The sequence below is a fragment of the Pseudorca crassidens genome, chromosome 5, assembly GCF_039906515.1.
Source record: "Pseudorca crassidens isolate mPseCra1 chromosome 5, mPseCra1.hap1, whole genome shotgun sequence".
In the NCBI taxonomy this organism is placed as follows: Eukaryota; Metazoa; Chordata; class Mammalia; order Artiodactyla; family Delphinidae; genus Pseudorca; species Pseudorca crassidens.
Window position 1 is genome coordinate 34,109,140 of NC_090300.1, and position 7,420 is coordinate 34,116,559.

Consider the following 7,420-nt stretch of genomic DNA (forward strand, 5'->3'; position numbering starts at 1 on the left):
TTGATAAACCATTAGACAGACTCATCAAGAAAAAAAGAGAGAAGACTCAAATCAACAGAATTAGAAATGAAAAAGGAGAAGTAACAACTGACACTGCAGAAATATAAAGGATCATGAGAGATTACTACAAGCAACTCTATGCCAATAAAATGGACAACCTGGAAGAAATGGACAAATTCTTAGAAAAGGACAACCTTCCAAGTCTGAACCAGGAAGAAATAGAAAATATGAACAGACCAATCCAAGCACTGAAATTGAGACTGTGATTAAAAACCTTCCAACAAACAAAAGCCCAGGACCAAATGGCTTCACAGGCAAATTCTATCAAATATTTACAGAAGAGCTAACACTTACCCTTCTCAAATTCTTCCAAAATATAGCAGAGGGAGGAACACTCCCAAACTCATTCTACAAGGCCACCATCACCCTGATACCAAAACCAGACAAAGATGGCACGAGAAAAGAAAACTACACACCAATATCACTGATGAACAGAGATGAAAAATCCTCAACCAAACGCTAGTAAACATACTCCAACAGCACATTGAAAGGATCATACACCATGATCAAGTGGGGTTTATCCCAGGGATGCAAGGATTCTTCAATATACGCAAATCAATCAATGTGATACACCATATTAACAAACTGAAGAATAAAAACCATATGATCATCTCAATAGATGCAGAAAAATCTTTTGACAAAATTCAACACCGATTTATGATAAAAACCCTGCAGAAAGTAGGCATAGACTGAAGTGTCCTCAACATAATAAAGGCCATATATGACAAACCCACAGCCAACATCGTCCTCAATAGTGAAAAACTGAAACCATTTCCACTAAGATCTGGAAGAAGACAAGGTTGCCCACTCTCACCATCATTATTCAACATTGTTTTGGAAGTTTTAGCCACAACAATCAGAGACGAAAAAGAAAAAAGGAATCCAAATCAGAAAAGAAAAAGTAAAACTGTCACTGTTTGCAGATGACATGATACTATACATAGAGAATCCTAAAGATGCTACCAGAAAACTACTAGAGCTAATCAATGAATTTGGTAAAGTAGCAGGATACAAAATTAATGCACAGAAATTTCTTGCATTCCTATACACTAATGATGAAAAACTGAAAGTGAAATTAAGGAAACACTTCCATTTACCACTGCAACAAAAAGAATAAAATACCAAGGAATAAACCTACCTCTGGAGACAAAAGACCTGTATGCAGAAAACTATAAGACACTGATGAAAGAAATTAAAGATGATAACAACAGATGGAGAGATATACCATGTTCTTGGATTGGAAGAATCAACACTGTGAAAATGACTTTACTACCCAAAGCAATCTACAGATTCAGTGCAATCCCTATCAAACTACCACTGGCGTTTTTCACAGAACTAGAACAAAAAATTTCACAATTTATATGGAAACACAAAAGACCCCGAATAGCAAAAACAATCTTGAGAAAGAAAAATGGAGCTGGAGGAATCAGTTTCCCTGGCTTCAGACTATACTACAAAGCTATAGTAATCAAGACAGTATGGTACTGGCACAAAAACAGAAATATAGATCAATGGAACAGGATAGAAAGCCCAGAGATAAACCCACGCACATGTGGTCACCTTATCTTTGACGAAGAAGGCAAGAATATACAATGGAGACAAGACAGCCTCTTCAATAACTCATGCTGGGAAAACTGGACAGCTACATGTAAAAGAATGAATTAGAACACTCCCTAACACCATATACAAAAATAAACTCAAAATGGATTAAAGACCTAAATGTAAGGCCAGACACTATAAAACTCTTAGATGGAGCTTCCCTGGTGGCGCAGTGGTTGAGAGTCCACCTGCCGATGCAGGGGACACAGGTTTGTGCCCCGGTCTGGGAAGATCCCACATGCCACGGAGCAGCCAGGCCTGAGCTGCTAAGGCTGCGCATCCGGAGCCGGTCCTCCGCAATGGGAGAGGCCACAACAGTGAGAGGCCAGTATACCAAAAAAAAAAAAAAAACACCAAGTCAGAACACTCTATGACATAAATCACAGCAAGATCCTTTTTGACCCACCTCCTAGAGAAATGGAAATAAAAACAAAAATAAACAAATGGGACCAAATGCACAGCAAAGGAAACCATAAACAAGAGGAAAAGACAACCCTCAGAATGGGAGAAAATATTTGCAAATGAAGCAACTGACAAAGGATTAATCTCCACACTTTACAAGCAGGTCATGCATCTCAATATCAAAAAAACAAACAACCCAATCCAAAAATGGGCAGAAGACCTAAATAGACATTTCTCCAAAGAAGATATACAGATTGCCAGCAAACACATGAAAGAATGCTCAACATCATTAATCATTAGAGAAATGCAAATCAAAACTACAATGAGATATCACCTCACACCAGTCAGAATGGACTTCATCAAAAAATCTACAAACAGGAAATACTGGAGAGGGTGTGGAAAAAAGGGAACCCTCTTGCACTGTTGGTGAGAATGTAAATTGATACAGCCACTATGGAGGTTCCTTAAAAAACTAAAAATAGAACTATCATATGACCCAGCAATCCCACTACGGGGCATATACCCTGAGAAAACCATAACTCAGAAATAGTCATGTACCACAATGTTCATTGCAGCACTATTTACGATAGCCAGGACATGGAAGCAACCTAAGTGTCCATCAGCAGATGAATGGATAAAGAAGATGTGGTACATATATACAATGGAATATTACTCATCTGTAAAAAGAAATGAAACTGAGTTATTTGTAGTGAGGTGGATGGACCTAGAGTCTGTCATATAGAGTGAAGTAAGTCAGAAAGAGCAAAAACAAACACTGTATGCTAACACATATATATGGAATCTTAAAAAAAAAAATGGTTATGAAGAACCTAGGGACCGGACAGGAATAAAGACGCAGACGTAGAGAATGGACTTGAGGACACAGGGAGGGGGAAGGGTAAGCTGGGACGAAGTGAGAGAGTGGCATGGACATATATACACTACCAAACGTAAAATAGATAGCTAGCGGGAAGCAGCCGCATAGCATAGGGAGATCAGCTCGGTGCTTTGTGACCACTTAGGGGGGTGGGATAGGGAGGGTGGGAGGGCGACTCAAGAGGGAGGGGATATGGGGATATATGTATACATATAGTTGATTCACTTTGCTATACAGCAGCAACGAACACAACAATGTAAAGAAATTATACTCCAATAAAGATGTTAAAAATGATAATAATAAAAAATAAAATTTAAAAATAAATAAACGACTTGCCTTGGCTTCCACTGGAGGATGGCTTATGTGTTCCCTCACCCAAATGCTCTTCCCCCAAATCCCAGTTTTAAGATACTGTATTTCAAAAAAGTTGTTTACTTTTTATCACCCATCAAAACAAAAACAAGTTGATTTAGGATCTGATGACATTTAGTGCTTGTAACCACTCCCTCCATTCACTTCTGGATGTTTCAGGAGGCATTCCTAGTTTTCCTTCCATTTCTCTGACTGTTCCTTCTCCTCCTCCATTGAAGATTCTTCTTTCACTCCTTAAATGTTGGTATTTCTCAGGGTCTGTCCCAGGTTCTCCTCCTTTTCATATATTCAGGCTCCAGGACAACAAAGAAGACAAGGAGAGTCCAAGGTGACCCCCAGGTTTCCTGACTTGAGCAACTGGACAATCATAGATCATTCTAATCAGAGAATCTTTTATTGTAAGGAACAGAGATCCAAACTAGCTCAAGTCAAAAAGGAGTCCTAGCACTTCCCTGGTGGTGCAGTGGCTAAGAATCCACCTGCCAATGCAGGGGACACGGGTTTGAGCCCTCGTCCGGGAAGATCCCACATTCCACGGAGCAGCTAAGACCACACACCACAACTACTGAGCCTGCGTGCCACAACTACTGAAGCCCGCATGCCACGAAGTCTGCTCGCCTAGAGACCGAGCTCCACAGAAAAAGAAGCCACCACGATTAGAAGACAGCGCACCGTAACGAAGAGTAAACCCCCACTCGCCACGACTAGAGACAGCCTGCGTGCAGCAACGAAGACCCAACGCAGCCAAAAATAAATAAATAAATAAATTTACTTTAAAAACTGGAAAAAGATGTATTAAAGCTACTTGAATGTACTCTTCAAAAAAAAAAAAGAATCCTGTGAGGACACAAAGTGTCTCAGAGAAACACGAAAAACTCCCAGGCCATTGGAAAGGCAAAACCAAAGCCACTTCGAGACAGAGACACTCTCTCCTCCCCGTGGAGTGGCTCCTCAGCTTCCCTGACTACCTCCACCCGCTTCCCATCCTCCAATCAGCCACCTCTGAGTTTCCTCCCTTCCTAAACTTCATCTAGCCCTTTATTGCCACCCCAGACACAAATCAGCCAGTCTTTGCGCTCTAGTGCCTACTGTGAACTGAAACTTGGTATCACTTAGATTCCCCAGAGAGGGCATCTGATCAGCCCATCTCTCCTTTTCTGCATCAGGTCAGCTGGCCAGTGAGCTCCCCTTAGATGAGGTGCACACTCTTGTGCCAATCAGCTATAACTGGGGGTTGGTCAGGGGCCTGCTCTCCACCCAGCAGGGGCTGTGGGTGGAGGAAGATTCTCTAAGAAGGGAGGTATCCCCAGATGTGCCGAATACAGTGGTATTATTAAACAGACTAATTCTACAAATACTCATTGTGAAAATGCTAAATGCACAGCAAGAGAAGAGGACTGAGGCTTAAAACGCTCCCATTTTGGAGAAAACAGGTTGAAAAGCACCAGCAGAAGAAGCAGAAGTTTCCATCACTTTAGATGTGACAATCTAGGGAGAAGAGAATTTTGAGAAGTGTATTCATTTCTTATTGCTGCTGTAACAAATTACCACAAACTTAGTGGCTTAAAGCAATACAAATTTATTCTCTTAAAGTCCTAGAGGGAAGGAAAATGAAATAGACTTTATGAGGCTAAAATTAAGTATTGGCGGAGCTGTGTTACTTTTGAAGGCTCTAAGGGATAATCCATTCCTTGCCTTTTCTAGCTACTAGAGGCTGCCAGCATTACTTGGCTCGTGGCCCGGCATCACCCTGCTTCCATCATTACAGCTCCTCCCAGAATTAGACTCTCCTGTCTCCTCCCTCTTTTCCTTATAAAGACCCTTGTCATGATGACATTGGGTCCACCCAGATAATCCAGAATAATCTCCCCATCTCAAGATCCTTAACTTGGTCACATCAAAGTCCCTTTTGCCATATAAGGTAACATATTCACAGGTTCCAGGAGTTAGAACATGGATATCCTTGGAGGGTCATTATTCTGTCTCCCACAAGAAGGATATGTTGGTCACACCAGACAAACCCCGCCACTAGCCTGAGGAACAGCCACTGAATCTCACGCAGCCTCATCTGAGTCCTTCAAAAATATCATTTTCACAAAATGAAAGAAATGGAAAGCAAATGTCAAAAGATAAGAGGCATGCGGGTGGTGAAAATGAGGAGGGAGAAATGCTGATCATTCCTAGGAAAAGTCCAGCAAAGGAAGACGAGAACTATAATCTGAGAGGAAACTAAGCGACAGAGTCATTGAGATATGAACGTTGGCGGCGGGGGGTGGGGGGGAGATCCCTCGAGACATGGGGAGGCAGAAATAGACCAAGCCTTGAGGGTCCAGGCTTGAAGGCACCTTTGGGGAAATGCCATGGAGGGGCCCCAAGAGGAAGAGAAGTTCAGCACAACTCAGAGTCTCCAGCTGAGGTTGGATGTGGACTCCACCTCCGTGACTTTCCCGAGCAGCCCCAAGGCCTGGAGAACAAAAGACAAACAGAGGAGACAGTTGGATGGGATGGTTTCATGGAGGCTCTGAGAAGTGAGCGATGCTGTGCTTCTGGAGAGAGAGCAACGGTAGAACAGCTGAGAAGGCAGAGAAGCCAGGGAAGGCTGGGGAGTGGAGAACTGAAATGGGAGGGAGAGTCAGACAGCAGCCTAGGGAAGGGCTCTATCAGTACCTGCGGAGTGACAGCACACACGGAAAAATAAACAGCCAATCCCTAGCCACGGTGCTGCTGGTCAGGGGGTGTGATGTAGGATCTGGGGCCGCAGAGGAGGGGCTGCGATTGGATGGGGGGCGGGGCTGCAGATGAACAGCATCACATCCCTAACCAGGCCACACCCAAGGCTAACAGAGCTACACAGATGAGGGTGCCCGGCTTTCTTCCAGTATCCATTTGGTCACCACAGTCGAAGGAGCCCCTGGCCACCCAGAAGGAAAGAATCAAGGTTACCTCACCAGCTTCCACCAAGTGGTCTATCATTATTTAGCCCTATATCTTTTTTGCTGGGGTCGGGCTAGGGGGACAGTTTTATACACTCTCTCCACCTGCCATGAAAATGTTTATCCAGGTTTGTCAGATGGACACTGGCAGAAAGCACATTTCTCCTCCCTGGGAAAAGAAAGATGTCACTGAAATTATCTTGGGTTCCATAGGTGACATTAGTACAGCCAGACTGCAAAACATCAAGTGACAATTTTCATGTTAGTTTCTGTTGCGCTAAATGGAAATCCTACCCTTGTGTCGATTATATTGGTGAGAAAATTCCCCCAGCCGCTGGCCCGGCGCGGGGCTGCACCTGGGCCCAGGGGCCACTTATCTGCCGTGCAGGTGAATTCTGCGCAGCTTGGCTCTAGAGGAAAATGCATCTTACATAATGTTCTGCTCCACAGATAAGTCTGTTGTTAATATGCCTCAGACTGCCTTGGCTTTGGCTATTATCACAGATACATGCAACGTACATCGTTTTTATCAGTGTGCATTGTACTTGGGGTTGACTAAAAATAAAAAAGGAAGAGAGACCACAGGATGTCATTTGTTATTTTTTAAAAAAGAAAAAAAAATGTTTGCTACAGATTCCACTCATACCACATATTATTCCCAATGAATAAATTGGAACATCGTGCTCACTTTGGCAGCACATATACCAAAACTGGAGGGACACAGAGAAGATTAGCATGGCCCCTGTGCAAGAATGACATGCAAATTCATGAAGCATTCCATATCTTTTAAAAAAAAAAAAACTGGAGCATCAAACACGCATTAGTCAAATGTGTGGGTTTTTCAGAATGGACTTCTCCATAGTTCAGTGTGATTGAGTAGTACATGTAGGGCATCGTGCCTGAGCAACATGCTGCCTGCCACGACTCTGCCCCATCTTTTAAATGTATGGGGTATTTTTTCCCAAAAATGAAAGAAGAGGATTTGGTAATGAATTCTTTTAGCTGAGGGAATGGAGGAAAAGTGGGAGCCTAGTGTGAATCTGGGCCATTTCTGCTTTCATATCCAGGAATTGATCAATCTGGGGAAACTGAGGTAGCTGAATCAGATGTTTGTTCCAACAGAAGCCAGCTTTGCTGCACAGTGAGTCCCAGCTGCACTGTTGGCAGAACTCCTGTC

At 43.0% G+C, this 7,420-nt stretch overlaps 1 non-coding gene across 1 annotated transcript; it reads left to right on the plus strand.

Annotated features, from left to right (window-relative positions):
• Positions 1 to 6,923: 6,923 nt before the first annotated feature.
• LOC137225664 (U6 spliceosomal RNA) lies at positions 6,924 to 7,030 on the plus strand. The gene has a single exon (XR_010943971.1). It is a non-coding gene; the product is annotated as a U6 spliceosomal RNA (small nuclear RNA).
• Positions 7,031 to 7,420: the final 390 nt, after the last annotated feature.